Genomic DNA, 23,005 nt, shown 5'->3' on the forward strand with positions numbered 1-23,005 from the left:
AATTAACAGAAAGTTTGTGTTCTATCCACCAACAGGTGCGAGATTCCCTACCTCCTAAACCAGAGGAACCTGGCCACAATATGCAGCCTGGTGACTATACACTCGTACGAAACTTTTAGAGAAAGAAAAGTTTGGAACCCAGATGGAAAGGCCCCGAGTAGGTTCTGTTGGCGATACAGACAGCTGTAAAGGTTGCTGGTCGAAAGAACTGAGTTCATGCAACCCACTGCAAAAGAATACTTTTGCCGCTGCATTCTGACCAGTGGGTCAACGAGGGAATAAGAGACTTTGAATGTGAGCCAGTGCCCAGATTTGTTCTGTTTAGTGATGCACAGTTACTCTGGACACAAACAGACAAGGAGAATGAAGATGTTCTGAACAAAGCTGTCACACCACAAATACAAGCTAGTCAGGAGCCACGGTTCAGTAATCACACAGTGCCTGGGGCTTCCAGGTACAATTTGCGTCCTAGGACGAGGACCACCGAACCCAGGGAGAAAAACGATTAGGGATTGACTGTACAAGGTAGGTGCTTACTGAGTAGCAGTATCAACGAGGGAACAAGTGAAAATTTTGCATTTACTTTGCTTTTGTTGGCCCCTGCGGCTCCTTCGGACCCCGGGAATCCCGCGGCCTACCCACCTTACCCGGGTCCATCAGCGAATCCCGAACAGGTGCAAGAATTTCTTGCTACCATGGACCGCCTCTTTAGGCCTCGGGCTCCAGCCAGCGCGCCTTCGGGCCAGCGGTCCCGTGTCCGCATCCTGTTGGGCCGCCGGCGGATCCAGCTTCGGTGCCACAGGATCCTGCGCCGTTGGCTCCGGCCCCGGCACCACAAGGTCCAGCGCTGCCGGCTCCGGCCCCAGCGCCACCCTCTGCTCCGGCGCCACAGTCTGTGCCATTTGTTCCGCCCTTGACCAGGTTCCAGGACAATTTTGTTCCTACCTGGGATCCGCATTGGGACACAGCGCCAGCTCGGCCACGGCCGGCACCGTTCCCGACGCCGTTTGTTCCTTCTCCGGCTCCTGCTCTGCCTGTCTGTTCCCCATGTGGCGGAGGTAGAGGATGACTAGGAGTGGTCCGAGGACCCTCTTGCCCGCCAGTGTGACTCCGAGCAGGACTGGGTCGATGACTTGGAGGATGCCGGCGACCTCGACGTGTCCTCTGACCCGGGGTTTGCCTCTCCCCCGACTACTATGTAGGAGGGCGCGTCCTACACGATGGTGCTTGTCGGGCAGCTGAGGTCCTCAACCTTGATCTCCCTACGGTGGCCCTCAAAACTAATCTCCTCACTCAAGTGCTCCAGATGGCGTCCACTTCGTCAGGGCCCCTGCTCCCGTTTAACGACACCCTCGCTGACGTCTTGTTGGGCACTTGGTCGCGGCCAGCCACAGGGGCCCCTGTGGATAAGAATGTCGCCAGGCATCACCGCCCGGCACCTGGTGACCCTGCTTTTCTGACCACTCATCCTACGCCTGAGAGCCTGGTCATCCAAGCCTCGACGTCACAGAGTGCCTTTCCCACGGCTCCGCCGGAGAAGGACTCTAAGGATTTAGAGCAGTTCGGTAAGCGGTTGTTCTCTCCGGCCAGCTTGGGGCTGCGGTCAGTGAACACCGCCTGCCTATGGGGCCACTCTATCAGGCCACTCCGCCATGTGGCAGGGGCTTCCGGACTACCACTCTTCAACTCATGCTCACCCGCAGAAGCATTGGGGAGGCAAGTTCTCTGAAAGAGACACGTTTGTGATAGATTCCTTACCTTAGAATATCCCCAGGCTTAAGACTGGATCCGGAATGTTTTGCTAGCAGTACCCCTGCGCGTCAGTAGGTGGCATCGTGCGGCTCCTCGACCGTAGCTGGCGTCGTAAGCGCCGAGATGACGTCACGGAGAGTACTTAGGTGCCACCCATGCGCGCTGACTTCAGTTCTTTCTTTTTCCGCGCCAGAAAGCGCACATCCGGTTAGAGCATGTACCTTAGTCACTTTTTGACTACCCTTTTTGAGACTTTTGTCTGCTGTACAATTTTGGTTTCCTTGGTGCACGTAGGGATGCCTGGATTTAAGTCTTGTGGGGCCTGCCGTCGCAATATGTCGGTGGCAGACCCCCACAATGTCTGCCTCTACTGCCTGGAGACCGACCACGACTCCCGGTCCTGTTGGGAATGTCGGGCCATGGCCCCGAAGGCCTTGAGGGAGCGGCGCCGGAAGCTGTTGGAGGTCCAGCACTCGTCCCAGCGCCGTTCCCGTTCCAGGGGCCGTTCCAGGGAACGCTTGCGCAGGGCCACAGTCGTCGCTCCTCGGGCTCCAAGTCTTCACCCTTGTATTCGGGTAAGAGACAACACAAAAAGAAGTCGAAGAAGCGTGTTCGCTCTCCGACGTCCCCCCTTCGGTCCCCAGATGCGGACGAGGGGGACAGGGGTTCTGCCCCTGCGGCTCCTTCGGACCCCGGGAATCCCGCGGCCTACCCACCTTACCCGGGTCCATCAGCGAATCCCAAACAGGTGCAAGAATTTCTTGCTACCATGGACCGCCTCTTTAGGCCTCGGGCTCCAGCCAGCGCACCTTCGGGCCAGCGGTCCCGTGTCCGCATCCTGTTGGGCCGCCGGCGGATCCAGCTTCGGTGCCACAGGATCCTGCGCCGTTGGCTCCGGCCCCGGCACCACAAGGTCCAGCGCTGCTGGCTCCGGCCCCAGCGCCACCCTCTGCTCCGGCGCCACAGTCGGTGCCATTTGTTCCACCCTTGACCAGGTTCCAGGACAATTTTGTTCCTACCTGGGATCCGCATTGGGACACAGCGCCAGCTCGGCCACGGCCGGCACCGTTCCCGACGCCGTTTGTTCCTTCTCCGGCTCCTGCTCTGCCGGTCTGTTCCCCATGTGGCGGAGATAGAGGATGACTAGGAGTGGTCCGAGGACCCTCTTGCCCGCCAGTGTGACTCCGAGCAGGACTGGGTCGATGACTTGGAGGATGCCGGCGACCTCGACGTGTCCTCTGACCCGGGGTTTGCCTCTCCCCGCCTACTATGTAGGAGGGCGCGTCCTACACGATGGTGCTTGTCGGGCAGCTGAGGTCCTCAACCTTGATCTCCCTACGGTGGCCCTCAAAACTAATCTCCTCACTCAAGTGCTCCAGATGGCGTCCACTTCGTCAGGGCCCCTGCTCCCGTTTAACGACGCCCTCACTGACGTCTTGTTGGGCACTTGGTCGCGGCCAGCCACAGGGGCCCCTGTGGATAAGAATGTCGCCAGGCATCACCGCCCGGCAACTGGTGACCCTGCTTTTCTGACCACTCATCCTACGCCTGAGAGCCTGGTCATCCAAGCCTCGACTTCACAGAGTGCCTTTCCCACGGCTCCGCCGGATAAGGACTCTAAGAATTTAGAGCAGCTCGGTAAGCGGTTGTTCTCTCCGGCCAGCTTGGGGCTGCGGTCGGTGAACACCGCCTGCCTATGGGGCCACTATTCCCACGCAGTGTGGGATACAGTTGCACAGTTGTTGCCTCAGTGTCCTGAAGAGACCCAAGCTTTGCTGTCCCAAGCTGTTGCCGAGAGTAAGGATGCGGCTAAGTTCGCCATTCGGTGTGGTTTGGACACCGCGGACTCACTGGGTAGAGCGATTTCTACGACTGTGGCGCTTTGTCGCCGCGCCTGGTTGAGATCTACCGGGTTCTCGCCAGATGTCCAATGCTCACTCATGGACATGTCCTTTGATGGCACTCGCCTGTTTGGCGATAAGGCCGACAGTGCACTGGAGCGTTTTAAGGACTTGCGGACCACGGCCAAGTCCTTGGGTCTTTCCGCAAAAAGCCCAGCCTCTCCTGGTTTTCGTTCCTTTCGTGGCCACAGCAGAGGTGCCCAGGCACGTTCCTTCAGCAAGCCTGTGCAGAACCAGCCTCAGTGCGGATGGGGCGGGTCTGGGAATCAGCGTGGTGGTCAGTCCACCTCCGCCCCGCTGCTTCTACCTCCAAACCTTCCTAATCCGAGCTTTGTGGAGCACCACATGCCGGTGGGTGGCAGGATTCGCCATCACCTCCCCCACTGGCATGCTATCACATCGGACAAGTGGGTGTTGCAGATTATCCGCAAGGGTTACTCCCTTCCCTTTCAGTCCACCCCTCCAGCCATGCCACCTCGGTACCACCGCATGTCAGGAGACCACTTGGCAACTCTCCAGCAGGAAGTTACAGCCCTCTTGGTCAAGGGCGCCATCGAGTGCGTTCCTGGGCCGGAAGTAGGGATTTTTCAGCCTTTATCCCAGGTTTGTCAGGATGACCCTCCGGCTTCTGAGCCTGATGACCTCCTGTATCCTGCTGGTGCCACATGCCAGATGGCATATGCGGGCTCTGCAGTGGGACCTGAAGTTCCAGTGGGCGCAGCATCAGGGCAACCTGTCCGATCATGTCCAGATCTCGGAGGGCACTGCACGACAATTGCAGTGGTGGCTCACAAATCGCGATTGGGTCAATGGCAGATCCCTCTCCCTTCCCCAACCGGAGCACTCAGTGGGATGATGCATCCCTCCTGGGATGGGGTGGCCACATGGGTGAGGCAGAGATCAGAGGCCTCTGGTCTCCGGCGGAGTCTCGACTCCATATCAACCTTTTGGAGCTTTGGGCGATCCGTCTTGCACTGAAGGCATTCCTTCCCTCTGTCCGGGGAAGTGTGGTGCAGGTGTTCACTTGACAACACCACCGCCATGTGGTATTGCAATAAACAGGGCGGGGTGGGGTCCTGGACCCTATGTCAGGAGGCTCTGCGCCTCTGGACATGGCTGGAACAAGAAGGCATCACCTTGGTGGTTCAACAGCTGGCAGGTTCTCTGAACGCCAGGGCGGACAAACTCAGCCGCCGGTGCTTGATGGATCACGAATGGTGTCTGAACTCGGACGTGGTGCAAGGTCTCTTTCAGCAGTGGGGAGAGCTATGGTGGGGAGAGCAGTGGTTAGATCTATTTGCCACGAAGAGAACGTGCAATGTCATCAGTTCTGCACTTTGGAATTTCCAAGGCGGCACTCGCTAGGCGATGCTTTTTGTCGCGAGTGGAGTTGCAGTCTGTTGTACGCCTTTCCGCCTATACCACTTCTGCCCAGAGTGCTAAAGAAGATTTGGCGCGACCGGGCCCAAGTCATCCTTGTGGCTCCGGATTGGGCACGGAGATACTGGCGATTGATCCCCCGATCCGACGGCCTCTTCGGGAGGATCTTCTGATGCGGCAGCAGGGGATGGTCCTCCACCCGAACCTGTCCAGCCTCCACCTCCATGCGTGGAGATTGAGCGGTGACAGTTTACAGTTTTTGATCTTCCTCCCGAAGTCTCTGATGTCATTCTGGCAGCCAGGCGTCCCTCCACTAAAACGGTATATGCCTGCAGGTGGAACAAGTTTGTGGCATGGTGCACAGCTAAGGCTGTGGATCCCCTTTCTGCCCCTCTTTCCAAAGTCCTTCTGTTCCTTCTTTCTTTGGCCCAGCAGGGCTCTGCTCTGGGTACTATCAAAGGTTATCTTTCGGCCATCTCCACCTTTTTACGGCTTCCAGATCAGCCTTCTCTTTTTAAGTCCCCGGTTGTTAACTGTTTCCTAAAAGGCATTACGCACATGTTTCCTCCCGTGCCGTTTATAATGCCTCAATGGGACTTAAACTTTTCTTGACATATCTGATGTGCGCTCCCTTCGAGCCCCTTCATACCTGTCCTTTGCGTCTTCTCACTCTCAAGACGGCTTTCCTGGTACCTATCACCTCTGCCAGAAGAGTGAGTGAGCTCCAGGCTCTTTCTTCCAAAATCCTTTCTGTTCATCCAGACAAGGTGGTTTTAAGGACCCATCCTTCTTTTTTGCCAAAGGTTGTCACGCCCTTCCACATCAGGTAGACCATCACTTTGCCCACCTTCTTTCCGCCTCTGCATCCTTCGAAAGAGGAAGAGAGGCTCCACCGTCTGGTCCCAAAACGTGCGAACTCGTTCTACCTGCAGCGCACACGACAGTTCCGAGTGGATGACCAGCTCTTTGTTGGCTACGTGGGCGCCAAAAGAGCTCGGGCTGTGCACAAGCCGACCATCTCTCGGTGGGTCGTTTTCTGCATCAAGGCCTGTTACTCGTTGGCTAAGAAGGAGCCTCCTGTGGGGCTGCGTGCCCATTCTACCAGAGTGACGGCAGACACTACTGCCTTGGGACGCGGCGTCTCCTTGCAGGACATTTGTCAGGCAGCTATGTGGGCTTCGCTGCACACGTTTACCAAGCATTACTGCCTTGACAGTCGGGTCCAGAGAGACGGCTTCTTTGGCCAATCTGTTCTCCGTGACTTTCTGGTGTAATCTTTTTGCAGACCCACCACCGGGGTTGGTATTGCTGGGGTATCTATTCTAAGGTAAGGAATCTATCACTAACGTGTCTCTTTCAGATGCACAAGTTACTACTTGTGTAACGATATATCTGTAAGAGACATTAGTTAGTGATAGATTCCTTACCGCCCCACCCATCCATCCCGTTCTGCGAACTAATTTCTAGGGTTAAGGTCATCCCTTTCAGGGTCCTAGTTTCTTGGCACCAGTGGTCAGTTTCTTGCATGGCTCTGCGTTCCTGTACAGAACTGACGTCAGCGCGCACGGGTGGCGCCTAAGTAGTTTCCGTGACGTCATTTCGGCGCTTACGATGCCAGCGACGGTCGCGGAGCCGCACAACGCCACCTACTCATGGGCAGGGGTACTGCTAGCAAAACTGACGCCTGGGGATATTCTAAGGTAAGGAATCTATCACTAACTAATGTCTCTTACAGATAAATCGTTACACAAGTAGTAACTTGTGCTTTTTCCACGGAGCTCTGGGTGCAGGTTTTCTTTTCTTCTTTTTTATCAGAGACCGAGGGAGGGGAGTGTTGGAGTCGGTCCCGTGTTCTGTCTTAGGGCACAGCTTTTTTTCTTTCTGGACCCAGTGTAAAGCGCAGCCGAATGTTCAATATCCGAGCGGAAAGTTATGGGCCCATAGTGTTGCGAACCTGATGGCGTTTTTTTTTTAAGAAACAAAAAATAAAAGAGTAGAATAGATCCCGCCCCCCCCCCCCCCCCCCCCCCCAAAAAAAACGGAAGTGCCATTGGTCAGAGAGGCAAAATGCCTACAGCACCTGGTATTCCCAGGCGGTCTCCCATCCAAGTACTAACCAGGCCCGACCCTGCTTAGCTTCCGAGATCGGACGCATTCAGGGTGGTATGGCCGTAGGCACGTGAGCGTGCCTGTTCAGGCCTCTTGTGCTGCGGCAGCCCGCTTGTCATCACCAGGCGACCCTCAAGTACCTTTGCACATTTCCCTTTAACACCTGCCCTCCATATCAAAACTTCCTGCACAGTGCCAAGCACAGCCCTCTCTTGCACTTGCTTACTTTACACTTTCGCACAGGCTGGCTGCGACCACCCTTCTTTAGGGGCCGGCATTAGCAGCAGACCAGCAGCCTGACCTTTTTAACAAGCGCCGCCTAGCCTTGCTTCGCACTGGCCTCCAGGCACTTGCTTCGCCCCGGCCTCCAAGGCACTCTGCTCGGGACACTTCTCTATGTGCCGGGGGGCTGCAGGGACTCTCGCTCAGCAGCTGATGCTCACCCGATATCTGGGGAGGCAACTTCTTTACCCCCAATCTCTGGCTGCTGCAAGTCTCCTGTCTTTTTGTAAAAAAAAAAAAAAAGAAACCTCAAGAACTGGCCCCTCATATGCAAATAATGTCCGTGCCCCGCCCCGCCCCCTCTGTCCGTATAGAAAAGAGAGTGAGGCGAGGGTCCGAGAACTGCCTGGGTCCATGGCCCTTAATGTCACCGGCCTGGCTCTCCGCCTCAGCGGCCCCCTGCTCCCGGGCTGCCTCGGACAGCCCAGCCGAGGGAGAGGGGGCCCGGAACCGGGGCCGGCGCAGCCCATCAGCAGCGGCAGCTTGCAGCAGCTCCCCAGCCTTAGCTAGGGGTCCTCTGTCCTGTCTTAGGGCAAAGTTTTTCTTCATTTTCTTTCAGTTTTCGAGTTTAAAGTTAAGGGCCACGCATATTGTAAACTCGTTGCCGGCTTCTTTATAAATAAATAAATAAAGAAATAAAAAAAACAGAGGAGGAGGGAGAGGAGAGCAGAATATATGTATATTTGTTAGAAAATGCTATGAGCCAGGAAGATTAGGTGTGATTGTGCAGGGGACGCGCAGCAGCGAGTGGCAAAATGCCTACAGCACCTGGTATTCCCAGGCGGTCTCCCATCCAAGTACTAACCAGGCCCGACCCTGCTTAGCTTCCGAGATCGGACGAGATCGGGCGCATTCAGGGTGGTATGGCCGTAGGCATGGGAGGCTGCCTGTTCAGGCCTCTTGTGCTGACACCACCCGCCACTCTGGAACCTTCTGCGCTGCGCACACTTGCACACTTCCCTTCAACAACTGCCCTCCCTTGGCAAGCTTGCTACAGATAGCCAAGCACAGCCCTGGCTTTCACCAGCCGTGCACTTGCTTATTTCACACTTCTGCCGCCAACATCTCCTACCTTATGTACGCCCACCGTTCACAGGTCTACATAAAAATCTCTTTCCCTGAGGACATTTTCTCCCTAAACGAGGCACTGAAGCTGGCAGTCCACTGGCTCACCAGCAACCAGCTTAAACTCCACGCAAACAAAACGGAATTCCCTCTGATCTCCCCACCCAAACCAAATCCAGACTTCCAGGAATGGATCAAGACCATCACTGCACTAAACTGCCCTCCTACCATTATTGAGTCGGCGAAATCCCTGGGAATAACCCTTGACGGCAGCTTGCATATGCATGGCCATATAAACGCGCTGGCCAGAACGGCTAGATTCCACCTGAGCTACCCAAGAAACCTAAAACCCTTCCTCGATGTGTCCGGCCTTGAAATGGCAACCCAGGCCCTAGTCATTTCTAAACTTGAATATGGATGCTCTACTCTTGCAGGGCTACCCAAGAACTGTCTGGCCCCATTGAAAGCCTGCCTCAACACCGCCGCCAGACTCGCAACGGGTTGAAACAACATTTGACCACATTTCTCCCCCTGCCTCAAAGCTCTGAACTGGCTTCCCCTGAAGGCCAGAATACAATTTAAAGCGGCTTGCATAACTCACAAAGCTCTGTACGCGAATTCACCTACATTTCTTGCACAAAAACTCGTGATATCCGGACAGGCCAGAAACTCCCGATATGCCAAAAAGCACGCTTCGGGAAGAAAAAAACCTACAATCGAGCCTTCTCTGGGGCCGCTCCAAGAATCTGGAACTCTCTCCCACCCTCCATCAGAAGACTTCCGTCACTGGCACACTTTAAGAAGGAGACCAAAACTTTCTTTAATGGGAAAATAGCTCATCTAATGAATACTTTACAATCACCTCATAGGCTTGTTCCACCCTCCAACTCGGCATTATCCACGGCCTCCACGGATGACACATTTTTCTGGACTCCTGGGCATCCCCCCCAAGAGCTGAGACTGCGCGCCTTCTTGTACATGTAACTACCCGCTCTAATTTGTTATCCCACATGTAGCTTCGACCTCAGACGGGGTGCACCTCGTGGATATGGAAACCTTCTTGTATGGTTTTTTTATCTGCATGCTTCAATTTTCTCCCACATGTAGCTTGGACCTCAGACTGCGTGCTCCTCCTGTATATTGTATCCCTATCTCTCCCAATCTGATCCCTCCCATCCTTATGCGTTGTTTTCCTCCCCCTCAATCCTGTAAAGCGCTCTGATACCCTCACGGGTCTGGTTCGCGCTCTATAAAACTATAAATAAATAAATAAATGACACGCAGGCTCCGACCTCCCTATAGGTGCCAGCTGGGGAGCTAGCAAACCAGCAGCCTGGTGTTTTCACCAAGAGCCTGGCCTTGCTTTGCACTGGGCTCTAAGGCACTCTATCGGGCCGCTCCGCCATGTGGCAGGGGCTGCCGGACTACAACTCTTCAACTCATGCTCACCCGCAGAAGCATTGGCATGGCAATTTTTTTTCCCAGGGAGCTCTGGCTGCAAGTTTTCTTTTCTTTTTTTTATCAGAGACCGAGCCCTCGTATGCAAATCACGTCCATGTCCAGGGCCTGCCACCGTGTGTATAGAGAAGAGAGACTGAGATGAGGGTCTGAGTGCTCTATGGTTGCGTGGTCCTCGTTGCCAACGGCCTGACTTCAGCAGCCGCCCGTCCTTAAAGGCGGTGAGGCCACGCCCCCGCCCTTTTGGACATAAGGAGTGTATGTCAGGCTGAAGAAAGGTCAGCTTGACAGACACTCTTTATGTTCAGGCCAGGAGTTGGAGATGCGCTAAATGCGCAGGCTCCCGGCTGCCTAAGCTGAGGTTTGCTGGGCTGAGGATGTCACAGCTCTGGTGGGCCTGACCTCCTCGGCTCAGCAAAAGGTCCTTGAGGCCCTCCCCTCCTGTTGAGGGAGAGCTTCAGTGAAAGCCTCGTAGCTGGACGCTTCATTTTTAAACCCCGAAGCGCCAACGGCCGAGTGTCTGTCACCGACTCTGTCCCCATCCTGCTCTGTAACGAGTGAGCGACTGCTGCCTCCCCTCATTGGCTGACCAAGGTAGCAGTGGCAACCCTCTTGGCAGCTCCCGGAGGCCTGCAGCAGGTAAGTGTTGCTTTTTTCTTGACGCCGTTTGGTTCGTTTGTTCGTGTGCGCATGTATGAATGTATGTGTATTTGTGAGTGAGTGTTGTGTACGGGGTGTGTGCGAGTGTCTGCTTGTGAATGCATGGGTGTAAGTGAGTGCGTATGTGTGTGCGTGTGTGTGCGCCCCGCACCCCTCTCGGTTGTACTCGGCGGCCCTCGCTGCCTGGCTCTCCGGCTCACCCCCCCTGCTTTCGGGCTGCTGGGGAAAGCCAATAGATGGGGACCTGGAACCGATGCTGGCCCGTGCAGCAGCTCTGCGCCGCCGAGAGAAGAAAACCACATCTTGCGGGGTTGGGGTGGGGGTGGGGGGGGGGGGGGGGGGGTGTTGGAGTCGGTCCCGTGTTCTGTCTTATGGCACAGCTTTTTTTCTTTCTGGACCCAGTGTAAAGCGCAGCCGAATGTTCAATATCCGAGCGGAAAGTTATGGGCCCTGAGTGTTGCGAACCTGATGGCGTTTTTTTTTTTTTTTAAGAAACAAAAAATAAAAGAGTAGAATAGATCCCGCCCCCCAAAAAACGGAAGTGCCATTGGTCAGAGAGGCAAAATGCCTACAGCACCTGGTATTCCCAGGCGGTCTCCCATCTGTAGTGTCCAAGCATGGACACGTTCTAGTGCTCCGACCTGCTGTATTACACTGTACACCCACCCACCACAGACGTCACTGTGTCAGGTGACGCTGTCAATAAAAGGGGCCGAGCGCACGTGCTCGAGGCCATTCCCACTATCCCCAACTATGTGTCCTGTGTCCTCCTTCACCTAGCATGTGGGCCTAGGGCCCATCATTACATTGGCGACGAGGCGGGTACGTTACCCCGCGTGTGCAGCCCCCGATCGGCGCACCTTTGATGGTTGAGGGGGAAGGAGGACTGCCCGGTGAGCACACCCCCGGGTGACGGCGCCACGCGCCGTGAAGCCAGCCAGGCGAGCGGAGCCCGCAGCAGGCCCTGCGGTGACCGGGTGCCCACCCCGCACCGCCACGAAGACTGGTAGGCGACGCTGTGCCCCAGGGAGGAAGCGTGGCAGTCGGGTGCCCACCCCGACCTGCCGCTGTGCCTAGAAGCGCCCAGAAGGAAGTGCCGACCGTGCGGAGCCCACCCGCACCGGCCGCGACGCCGCAAGTCTGCAGGCGGAGGCCGGGTGCCCACCCCGACCCGACCGCTGTGCCCGGAGGTGTCCCCGACGGAAAGGCACGCCGAACGGAGCCCACCCGCATCGGCGGCGACCCCCGCAAGAGGTGTGGCCCACGCGGTGCCCACCCGCGTTGAAGGGAAGCCCCGCCGGGCCGAAGGTGAGCCTGCGGCGAAAGGGACGAGCTATCCACTCCCCCGTCCCGTGAGGAGCCACTGACTTTGCCGGAAAGGAGCGGGCAGGCTCCGGCAGCAGCGCCAACCCTCCCCCGCTCAGCGTGTAGTCAGGGAAGCTGATAGCGGGGGAGCGAGGAGGAGAACAGCGCCGGCACAGCCCAAGACCGAGTACGCCTGCGGGCGGAATGAACTGAACGAAAGCGGAGCCCACCCGCAGCGGCAGCCTGAAGACAGGGCCGCTCAGTGCCAGCACCCCCGCCCGAGGCCCGGGAAGTAAGGAGGCCTGTGGAAGCGGGGGCGGGAGAAACTGGGTGCATCGCGGAGCCCACCCGTAGCGGTATGCGTCTGCAGGCGGCCAGCGCGGTCAAGGAGGAGCGCCGTACAAATTAAACCAGCGGGTGCCTACCCCGCATAGGGACGGACATGCTGGCAAACCCTCCCCCTCCCTGCCGCGCGAAGACTGCAGGAAGCTGCCGCGGGCAGGGAGGGCAATCTCCAAAGTAAAGAATGGCTGCCGCCGGCCATCCAGAAGAATGCCCCCACCTCGTAGGACCCCCAGCAGCGCCGCTCGGGAGTGAACTACAGAGCCCACACCCTCCGGCATCAAACAAAGCACATGTAGTGCACACCAAGCCCCAGCCGCCATCCACGCGAGGTATGAACTGCCCCAGCTTGCGAGTGATGCATCACTGCCCTCTGAGCAGCCCACTGTCAATGCCTGTGCCCCCTCCTGCCTTCAAACGAATACAAAAAGAAAATAAAAGACTCACCTGCTGCCCGTGTCCTGCCCTCCACTGTCCTGCTGTGGCTCTGGCCCGTCTGCACTCTGGCCCGTCTGCACTCTGCCAAAAACCTGAAAAAAAAACAACACGGGAAAGAACGTCTACCAGCAAAGTAGGTTAAAGCAACACTGCCATCTAGCGGCCACTGATGGTACTGCAGGAAAAGGGGAAAATCAACAAGCCTACAGCAAGCCAAAGAAGTCCAGCAGCTACAGGAGACCGACGGCTCGCAGCGCAAGGGAGAAGAGGCAGCAAGGCAAGTACCGCAAGGTCTGACGGAGGCGCGAAGGTGAGCGCACGGGAACGCGACGGAGGCGCACAGGAATGTGCCAGAAGCGCAGGAACGCGACGGAAGCACAGAACTGCAAGGGTGAAGAGACAGTGTGCCACAGGGATGCAGCGCCATCCCGCAGCAATAAGGAGGAAGTAAGAAGAAATGGTGTCGAGCCACATCCACCCCAGCGAGGACTGCGCTGTCGCCGCATCAAGGGGAGCGAACCCTCGAGAGAGAACAAACGGACTCAGTGCAGATGTACGCCGGACGCGGAAGGTACACTGCAGCGCCTACAGGAGAGGAACCCACTGAAGAGGATGGGCGCAGCAAGTATCCGACACTGGCGGCCATGGATGCAGAGCAACACCCAGTGGCGCCAAGAAGCCACCACATCAAGTGATCCTGATACTAGGAGCAACGCTACACTGAAGAGGTACCACGACGGTACGAAGAGTAGCACGCACCAGCGCCTGACAAGGCAGCGGACACAGGTAGTCACACGACGTGACACACCTCGTGAAGCCGACCAGCCAAAAATGGTCGCACCACAAAGGCCCAGCCGACCTGCCAAACGGTCGCACCACAAAGGTCAAGCCGACCAGCAGAAAATGGTCGCACCACAAAGGCCCAGCCGACCTGCCAAACGGTCGCCCCACAAAGGTCAAGCCGACCAGCCAAATGGTCGCACCACAAAGGCCAAGCCGACCTGCCAAACGGTCGCCCCACAAAGGTCAAGCCGACCAGCCGAACGGTCGCACCACAACGGCTCAGCCGACCTGCCACATGGTCGCACCAAAGAAGCCGACTCGCCAGGAGTCGCACAAAGAGGTCTGACGCAAGACCGAAGATATCCTGCCAGTGATCGGCAGCGCGGACCGTCAAGTGGTCCAAAGAAGCTCAAGAAGAACCAAAGCAACTGGTGAAAGGGAGAAGACCGAAGCGGACCATGAGCATGGCCCCACGAACTTCAACCGACGTAACTGGTGACAAGGTGAAGATGAAGAGAAGGTCACGACCCTAACTCGGAATGCTGAGGAAGATGAAGAGAGTGTTCTCGGACGAGGACAAGACCAGGGGGAACACGTGCAGAGTGCGCGCGCTGCATGGAGAAGCCTGGCCAGATAAGAGAACAGGAACGGTCCAGAGTAGGTCGTGAAGCGAAGAGATGAAGAGACCAGAGTGGCACGTCCGCCACTACGAAGAAAGAAGAAATCGCAGTGGCACGTTTGCCACGACAAGAAAGAAAGATCTGAGTGGCACGGTTGCCACTGTAAGAAGGAGAAGAAGTCAGAGTGACATGACAGCCTCACGGAGAAAGAAATAGAGGACAAGGAGAAGAGTGTGGCAAGACTACTCACACCTCAAAGACAAGGAAGGTGACAAGCGTCAGAACACAGTGCGCAAGTCCTGAAGAACACCCGTGGCACGGAGAAAAGACCATCTGTTTGATGATGCTTTCAGCGCACCTGGGATCTGCAGGGGTGAGCAGGCCGGACTATTCGAAACACCCACCTTTGGGGTCACACGGACACTGGACAACGCCAGCCGTGGTGACCCAGGGGCAGAGGCCTCAGGGATGCCAGTGAGAGAGCGTCCCCGCGACGAGAGATGGTCATCAGCCGCCCTCCAGCAAAGGTCCCAGGAGGATGAAGACATTGTGTGCGAAGACAGGAGCCAACAGCTACCCTCCAGGCACGACTGCAGAACCCGAGGTGAGACTTGTCGTCTCCTCTGCACCCACACGGATCGGCGTGCGAGTAACACGACACAGTACACCCAGCTCAGGACGAGTCGGAGGGCCTCAGGGATATCCCGTGGCAGGGGAACACCTGCGAGAGAGGCATCCTGGTGAGAGGGGTGTCTTGCAACCAATCCGTTTTGCAAAACAGAAACACACGCCACAGATAAAGAAAAGGACTGGACGAAAAGACGAACGGCAACATCTAGCGGCAAACCACAAGACCTCAACTGCGTTTGTCGCCAAGAAAGTAAAGGCTAAGGAAAGACTGTGAGAACAACTTCGAGGCAGAGCCGTCAAACAGACTAGGTCCATCGAGCACCCATGACTGGTGCCACAGTGAACTGGTGATCGTCTGCGACAGGAAGAGCATCGTCCGCGACAGGAAGAACATCTTCTGCGACTCCAAGCAGCTGAAGCGTGAGCGATTCTGCAGAAGTTTGGTCACTGTATTACAACTGTGTATATCTTTCTTTCTCCCCCAGGTTGAACGTTGACGTTGGGTTTTGTTATTAAAAATTGGGAGGGATGTAGTGTCCAAGCATGGACACGTTCTAGTGCTCCGACCTGCTGTATTACACTGTACACCCACCCACCACAGACGTCACTGTGTCAGGTGACGCTGTCAATAAAAGGGGCCGAGCGCACGTGCTCGAGGCCATTCCCACTATCCCCAACTATGTGTCCTGTGTCCTCCTTCACCTAGCATGTGGGCCTAGGGCCCATCATTACACCATCCAAGTACTAACCAGGCCCGACCCTGCTTAGCTTCCGAGATCGGACGAGATCGGGCGCATTCAGGGTGGTATGGCCGTAGGCACGAGAGCGTGCCTGTTCAGGCCTCTTGTGCTGCGGCAGCCCGCGTGTCATCACCAGGCGTCCCTCGAGTACCTTTGCACATTTCCCTTTAACACCTGCCCTCCATATCAAACTTCCTGCACACTGCCAAGCACAGCCCTCTCTTGCACTTGCTTACTTTACACTTTCGCACAGGCTGGCTGCGACCACCCTTCTTTAGGGGCCGGCATTAGCAGCAGACCAGCAGCCGGACCTTTTTAACAAGCGCCGCCTAGCCTTGCTTCGCACTGGCCTCCAGGCACTTGCTTCGCCCTGGCCTCCAAGGCACTCTGCTCGGGACACTTCTCTATGTGCCGGGGGCTGCAGGGACTCCCGCTCAGCAGCTGATGCTCACCCGAACTCTGGGGAGGCAACTTCTTTACCCTCAATCTCTGGCTGCCGCAAGTCTCCTGTCTTTTTGTAAAAAAAGAAAAAACACCAAGAACTGGCCCCTCATATGCAAATAATGTCCGTGCCCCGCCCCCTCTGTCCGTATAGAAAAGAGAGTGAGGCGAGGGTCCGAGTACTGCCTGGGTCCATGGCCCTTAATGTCACGGGCCTGGCTCTCCGCCTCAGCGGGCCCCTGCTCCCGGGCTGCCTCGGACAGCCCAGCCGAGGGAGGGGGGCCCCCGGAACCGGGGCCGGCGCAGCCCATCAGCAGCGGCAGCTTGCAGCAGCTCCCCAGCCTTAGCTAGGGGTCCTCTGTCCTGTCTTAGGGCAAAGTTTTTCTTCATTTTCTTTCAGTTTTCGAGTTTAAAGTTAAGGGCCACGCATATTGTAAACTCGTTGCCGGTTTCTTTATAAATAAATAAAAAAAAAAAACAAAGAGGAGGAGGGAGAGGAGGAGAGCAGAATATATGTATATTTGTTAGAAAATGCTATGAGCCAGGAAGATTAGGTGTGATTGTGCAGGGGACGCGCAGCAGCGAGTGGCAAAATGCCTACAGCACCTGGTATTCCCAGGCGGTCTCCCATCCAAGTACTAACCAGGCCCGACCCTGCTTAGCTTCCGAGATCGGACGAGATCGGGCGCATTCAGGGTGGTATGGCCGTAGGCATGGGAGGCTGCCTGTTCAGGCCTCTTGTGCTCACACCACCCGCCACTCTGGAACCTTCTGCGCTGCGCACACTTGCACACTTCCCTTCAACAACTGCCCTCCCTTGGCAAGCTTGCTACAGATAGCCAAGCACAGCCCTGGCTTTCACCAGCCGTGCGCTTGCTTATTTCACACTTCTGCCGCCAACATCTCCTACCTTATGTACGCCCACCGTACACAGGTCTACATAAAAATCTCTTTCCCCGAGGACATTTTCTCCCTAAACGAGGCACTGAAGCGGCCAGTCCACTGGCTCACCAGCAACCAGCTTAAACTCAACGCAAACAAAACGGAATTCCTTCTGACCCCCCCCCCCCACCCAAACCAAACCCAGACATCCAGGAATGGATCAAGACCATCACTGCACTCAACTGCCCTCCTACCATTATTGAGTCGGCGAAATCCCTGGGAATAACCCTTGACGGCAGCTTGCATATGCATGGCCGTATAAACGCGATGGCCAAAACGGCTAGATTCCACCCGAGCTACCTAAGAAACCTAAAACCCTTCCTCGATGTGTCCGGCCTTAAAATGGCAACCCAGGCCCTAGTCATTTCCAGACTTGAATATGGATGCTCTACTCTTGCAGGGCTACCCAAGAACTCTCTGGCCCCGTTGAAAGCCTGCCTCAACACCGCCGCCAGACTCGTAACGGGTTGAAAACAATTTGACCACATCTCTCCCCACCTCAAAGCTCTGAACTGGCTTCCCCAGAAGGCCAGAATACAATTTGAAGTGGCTTGCATAACTCACAAAGCTCTGTACGCGAATTCACCTACATATCTTGCACAAAAACTCGTGATATCCGGACAGGCCAGAAACTCCCGATCTGCCAAAAAGCACGCTTCGGGAAGAAAAAAACCTGCAATCGAGCCTTCTCTGGGGCCGCTCCAAGAATCTGGCACTCTCTCCCACCCTCCATCAGAAGACTTCCGTCACTGGCACACTTTAAGAAGGAGACCAAAACTTTCTTTAACAGGAAAATAGCTCATCTAAGGAATACTTTACAATCACCTCATAGACTTGTTCCACCCTCCACCTCGGCATTATCCACGGCCTCCACGGATGACACATTTTTCTGGACTCCTGGGCATCCCCCCCAAGAGCTGAGACTGCGCGCCTTCTTGTACATGTAACTACCCGCTCTAATTTGTTATCCCACATGTAGCTTCGACCTCAGACGGGGTGCACCTCGTGGATATGGAAACCTTCTTGTATGGTTTTTTTATCTGCATGCTTCAATTTTCTCCCACATGTAGCTTGGACCTTAGACTGCGTGCTCCTCCTGTATATTGTATCCCTATCTCTCCCAATCTGATCCCTCCCATCCTTATGCGTTGTTTTCCTCCCCCTCAATCCTGTAAAGCGCTCTGATACCCTCACGGGTCTGGTTCGCGCTCTATAAAACTATAAATAAATAAATAAATGACACGCAGGCTCCGACCTCCCTATAGGTGCCAGCTGGGGAGCTAGCAAACCAGCAGCCTGGTGTTTTCACCAAGAGCCTGGCCTTGCTTTGCACTGGGCTCTAAGGCACTCTATCGGGCCGCTCCGCCATGTGGCAGGGGCTGCCGGACTACAACTCTTCAACTCATGCTCACCCGCAGAAGCATTGGCATGGCAATTTTTTTTCCCAGGGAGCTCTGGCTGCAAGTTTTCTTTTCTTTTTTTTTATCAGAGACCGAGCCCTCGTATGCAAATCACGTCCATGTCCAGGGCCTGCCACCGTGTGTATAGAGAAGAGAGACTGAGATGAGGGTCTGAGTGCTCTATGGTTGCGTGGTCCTCGTTGCCAACGGCCTGACTTCAGCAGCCGCCCGTCCTTAAAGGCGGTGAGGCCACGCCCCCGCCCTTTTGGACATAAGGAGTGTATGTCAGGCTGAAGAAAGGTCAGCTTGACAGACACTCTTTATGTTCAGGCCAGGAGTTGGAGATGCGCTAAATGCGCAGGCTCCCGGCTGCCTAAGCTGAGGTTTGCTGGGCTGAGGATGTCACAGCTCTGGTGGGCCTGACCTCCTCGGCTCAGCAAAAGGTCCTTGAGGCCCTCCCCTCCTGTTGAGGGAGAGCTTCAGTGAAAGCCTCGTAGCTGGACGCTTCATTTTTAAACCCCGAAGCGCCAACGGCCGAGTGTCTGTCACCGACTCTGTCCCCATCCTGCTCTGTAACGAGTGAGCGACTGCTGCCTCCCCTCATTGGCTGACCAAGGTAGCAGTGGCAACCCTCTTGGCAGCTCCCGGAGGCCTGCAGCAGGTAAGTGTTGCTTTTTTCTTGACGCCGTTTGGTTCGTTTGTTCGTGTGCGCATGTATGAATGTATGTGTATTTGTGAGTGAGTGTTGTGTACGGGGTGTGTGCGAGTGTCTGCTTGTGAATGCATGGGTGTAAGTGAGTGCGTATGTGTGTGCGTGTGTGTGCGCCCCGCACCCCTCTCGGTTGTACTCGGCGGCCCTCGCTGCCTGGCTCTCCGGCTCACCCCCCCTGCTTTCGGGCTGCTGGGGAAAGCCAATAGATGGGGACCTGGAACCGATGCTGGCCCGTGCAGCAGCTCTGCGCCGCCGAGAGAAGAAAACCACATCTTGCGGGGTTGGGGTGGGGGTGGGGGGGGGGGGGGGGGAGGGGGTGTTGGAGTCGGTCCCGTGTTCTGTCTTATGGCACAGCTTTTTTTCTTTCTGGACCCAGTGTAAAGCGCAGCCGAATGTTCAATATCCGAGCGGAAAGTTATGGGCCCTGAGTGTTGCGAACCTGATGGCGTTTTTTTTTTTTTTTAAGAAACAAAAAATAAAAGAGTAGAATAGATCCCGCCCCCAAAAAAACGGAAGTGCCATTGGTCAGAGAGGCAAAATGCCTACAGCACCTGGTATTCCCAGGCGGTCTCCCATCCAAGTACTAACCAGGCCCGACCCTGCTTAGCTTCCGAGATCGGGCGCATTCAGGGTGGTATGGCCGTAGGCACGAGAGCGTGCCTGTTCAGGCCTCTTGTGCTGCGGCAGCCCGCTTGTCATCACCAGGCGTCCCTCGAGTACCTTTGCACATTTCCCTTTAACACCTGCCCTCCATATCAAACTTCCTGCACACTGCCAAGCACAGCCCTCTCTTGCACTTGCTTACTTTACACTTTCGCACAGGCTGGCTGCGACCACCCTTCTTTAGGGGCCGGCATTAGCAGCAGACCAGCAGCCGGACCTTTTTAACAAGCGCCGCCTAGCCTTGCTTCGCACTGGCCTCCAGGCACTTGCTTCGCCCTGGCCTCCAAGGCACTCTGCTCGGGACACTTCTCTATGTGCCGGGGGCTGCAGGGACTCCCGCTCAGCAGCTGATGCTCACCCGAACTCTGGGGAGGCAACTTCTTTACCCTCAATCTCTGGCTGCCGCAAGTCTCCTGTCTTTTTGTAAAAAAAGAAAAAACACCAAGAACTGGCCCCTCATATGCAAATAATGTCCGTGCCCCGCCCCCTCTGTCCGTATAGAAAAGAGAGTGAGGCGAGGGTCCGAGTACTGCCTGGGTCCATGGCCCTTAATGTCACGGGCCTGGCTCTCCGCCTCAGCGGGCCCCTGCTCCCGGGCTGCCTCGGACAGCCCAGCCGAGGGAGGGGGGCCCCCGGAACCGGGGCCGGCGCAGCCCATCAGCAGCGGCAGCTTGCAGCAGCTCCCCAGCCTTAGCTAGGGGTCCTCTGTCCTGTCTTAGGGCAAAGTTTTTCTTCATTTTCTTTCAGTTTTCGAGTTTAAAGTTAAGGGCCACGCATATTGTAAACTCGTTGCCGGTTTCTTTATAAATAAATAAAAAAAAAAAACAAAGAGGAGGAGGGAGAGGAGGAGAGCAGAATATATGTATATTTGTTAGAAAATGCTATGAGCCAGGAAGATTAGGTGTGATTGTGCAGGGGACGCGCAGCAGCGAGTGGCAAAATGCCTACAGCACCTGGTATTCCCAGGCGGTCTCCCATCCAAGTACTAACCAGGCCCGACCCTGCTTAGCTTCCGAGATCGGACGAGATCGGGCGCATTCAGGGTGGTATGGCCGTAGGCATGGGAGGCTGCCTGTTCAGGCCTCTTGTGCTGACACCACCCGCCACTCTGGAACCTTCTGCGCTGCGCACACTTGCACACTTCCCTTCAACAACTGCCCTCCCTTGGCAAGCTTGCTACAGATAGCCAAGCACAGCCCTGGCTTTCACCAGCCGTGCACTTGCTTATTTCACACTTCTGCCGCCAACATCTCCTACCTTATGTACGCCCACCGTTCACAGGTCTACATAAAAATCTCTTTCCCTGAGGACATTTTCTCCCTAAACGAGGCACTGAAGCTGGCAGTCCACTGGCTCACCAGCAACCAGCTTAAACTCCACGCAAACAAAACGGAATTCCCTCTGATCTCCCCACCCAAACCAAATCCAGACTTCCAGGAATGGATCAAGACCATCACTGCACTAAACTGCCCTCCTACCATTATTGAGTCGGCGAAATCCCTGGGAATAACCCTTGACGGCAGCTTGCATATGCATGGCCATATAAACGCGCTGGCCAGAACGGCTAGATTCCACCTGAGCTACCCAAGAAACCTAAAACCCTTCCTCGATGTGTCCGGCCTTGAAATGGCAACCCAGGCCCTAGTCATTTCTAAACTTGAATATGGATGCTCTACTCTTGCAGGGCTACCCAAGAACTGTCTGGCCCCATTGAAAGCCTGCCTCAACACCGCCGCCAGACTCGCAACGGGTTGAAACAACATTTGACCACATTTCTCCCCCTGCCTCAAAGCTCTGAACTGGCTTCCCCTGAAGGCCAGAATACAATTTAAAGCGGCTTGCATAACTCACAAAGCTCTGTACGCGAATTCACCTACATTTCTTGCACAAAAACTCGTGATATCCGGACAGGCCAGAAACTCCCGATATGCCAAAAAGCACGCTTCGGGAAGAAAAAAACCTACAATCGAGCCTTCTCTGGGGCCGCTCCAAGAATCTGGAACTCTCTCCCACCCTCCATCAGAAGACTTCCGTCACTGGCACACTTTAAGAAGGAGACCAAAACTTTCTTTAATGGGAAAATAGCTCATCTAATGAATACTTTACAATCACCTCATAGGCTTGTTCCACCCTCCAACTCGGCATTATCCACGGCCTCCACGGATGACACATTTTTCTGGACTCCTGGGCATCCCCCCCAAGAGCTGAGACTGCGCGCCTTCTTGTACATGTAACTACCCGCTCTAATTTGTTATCCCACATGTAGCTTCGACCTCAGACGGGGTGCACCTCGTGGATATGGAAACCTTCTTGTATGGTTTTTTTATCTGCATGCTTCAATTTTCTCCCACATGTAGCTTGGACCTCAGACTGCGTGCTCCTCCTGTATATTGTATCCCTATCTCTCCCAATCTGATCCCTCCCATCCTTATGCGTTGTTTTCCTCCCCCTCAATCCTGTAAAGCGCTCTGATACCCTCACGGGTCTGGTTCGCGCTCTATAAAACTATAAATAAATAAATAAATGACACGCAGGCTCCGACCTCCCTATAGGTGCCAGCTGGGGAGCTAGCAAACCAGCAGCCTGGTGTTTTCACCAAGAGCCTGGCCTTGCTTTGCACTGGGCTCTAAGGCACTCTATCGGGCCGCTCCGCCATGTGGCAGGGGCTGCCGGACTACAACTCTTCAACTCATGCTCACCCGCAGAAGCATTGGCATGGCAATTTTTTTTCCCAGGGAGCTCTGGCTGCAAGTTTTCTTTTCTTTTTTTTATCAGAGACCGAGCCCTCGTATGCAAATCACGTCCATGTCCAGGGCCTGCCACCGTGTGTATAGAGAAGAGAGACTGAGATGAGGGTCTGAGTGCTCTATGGTTGCGTGGTCCTCGTTGCCAACGGCCTGACTTCAGCAGCCGCCCGTCCTTAAAGGCGGTGAGGCCACGCCCCCGCCCTTTTGGACATAAGGAGTGTATGTCAGGCTGAAGAAAGGTCAGCTTGACAGACACTCTTTATGTTCAGGCCAGGAGTTGGAGATGCGCTAAATGCGCAGGCTCCCGGCTGCCTAAGCTGAGGTTTGCTGGGCTGAGGATGTCACAGCTCTGGTGGGCCTGACCTCCTCGGCTCAGCAAAAGGTCCTTGAGGCCCTCCCCTCCTGTTGAGGGAGAGCTTCAGTGAAAGCCTCGTAGCTGGACGCTTCATTTTTAAACCCCGAAGCGCCAACGGCCGAGTGTCTGTCACCGACTCTGTCCCCATCCTGCTCTGTAACGAGTGAGCGACTGCTGCCTCCCCTCATTGGCTGACCAAGGTAGCAGTGGCAACCCTCTTGGCAGCTCCCGGAGGCCTGCAGCAGGTAAGTGTTGCTTTTTTCTTGACGCCGTTTGGTTC

At 55.6% G+C, this 23,005-nt stretch overlaps 3 non-coding genes and 2 pseudogenes across 3 annotated transcripts; all 5 read right to left on the reverse strand.

The window, feature by feature from the left end:
* Positions 1 to 7,101: 7,101 nt before the first annotated feature.
* LOC146801412 (5S ribosomal RNA) lies at positions 7,102 to 7,210 on the reverse strand (annotated as a pseudogene).
* A 970-nt stretch (positions 7,211 to 8,180) lies between these two features.
* On the reverse strand, positions 8,181 to 8,299 carry LOC146801413 (5S ribosomal RNA). Its single transcript, XR_014968138.1, has one exon. It is a non-coding gene; the product is annotated as a 5S ribosomal RNA (ribosomal RNA).
* An 8,201-nt stretch (positions 8,300 to 16,500) lies between these two features.
* LOC146801414 (5S ribosomal RNA) lies at positions 16,501 to 16,619 on the reverse strand. The gene has a single exon (XR_014968140.1). It is a non-coding gene; the product is annotated as a 5S ribosomal RNA (ribosomal RNA).
* Positions 16,620 to 19,499: 2,880 nt separating this feature from the next.
* LOC146801415 (5S ribosomal RNA) lies at positions 19,500 to 19,608 on the reverse strand (annotated as a pseudogene).
* Positions 19,609 to 20,564: 956 nt separating this feature from the next.
* LOC146801416 (5S ribosomal RNA) lies at positions 20,565 to 20,683 on the reverse strand. Its single transcript, XR_014968141.1, has one exon. It is a non-coding gene; the product is annotated as a 5S ribosomal RNA (ribosomal RNA).
* Between the last annotated feature and the right edge of the window lie 2,322 nt (positions 20,684 to 23,005).

Source organism: Triturus cristatus, chromosome 8 (genome assembly GCF_964204655.1).
Source record: "Triturus cristatus chromosome 8, aTriCri1.1, whole genome shotgun sequence".
Lineage (NCBI taxonomy): Eukaryota > Metazoa > Chordata > Amphibia > Caudata > Salamandridae > Triturus > Triturus cristatus.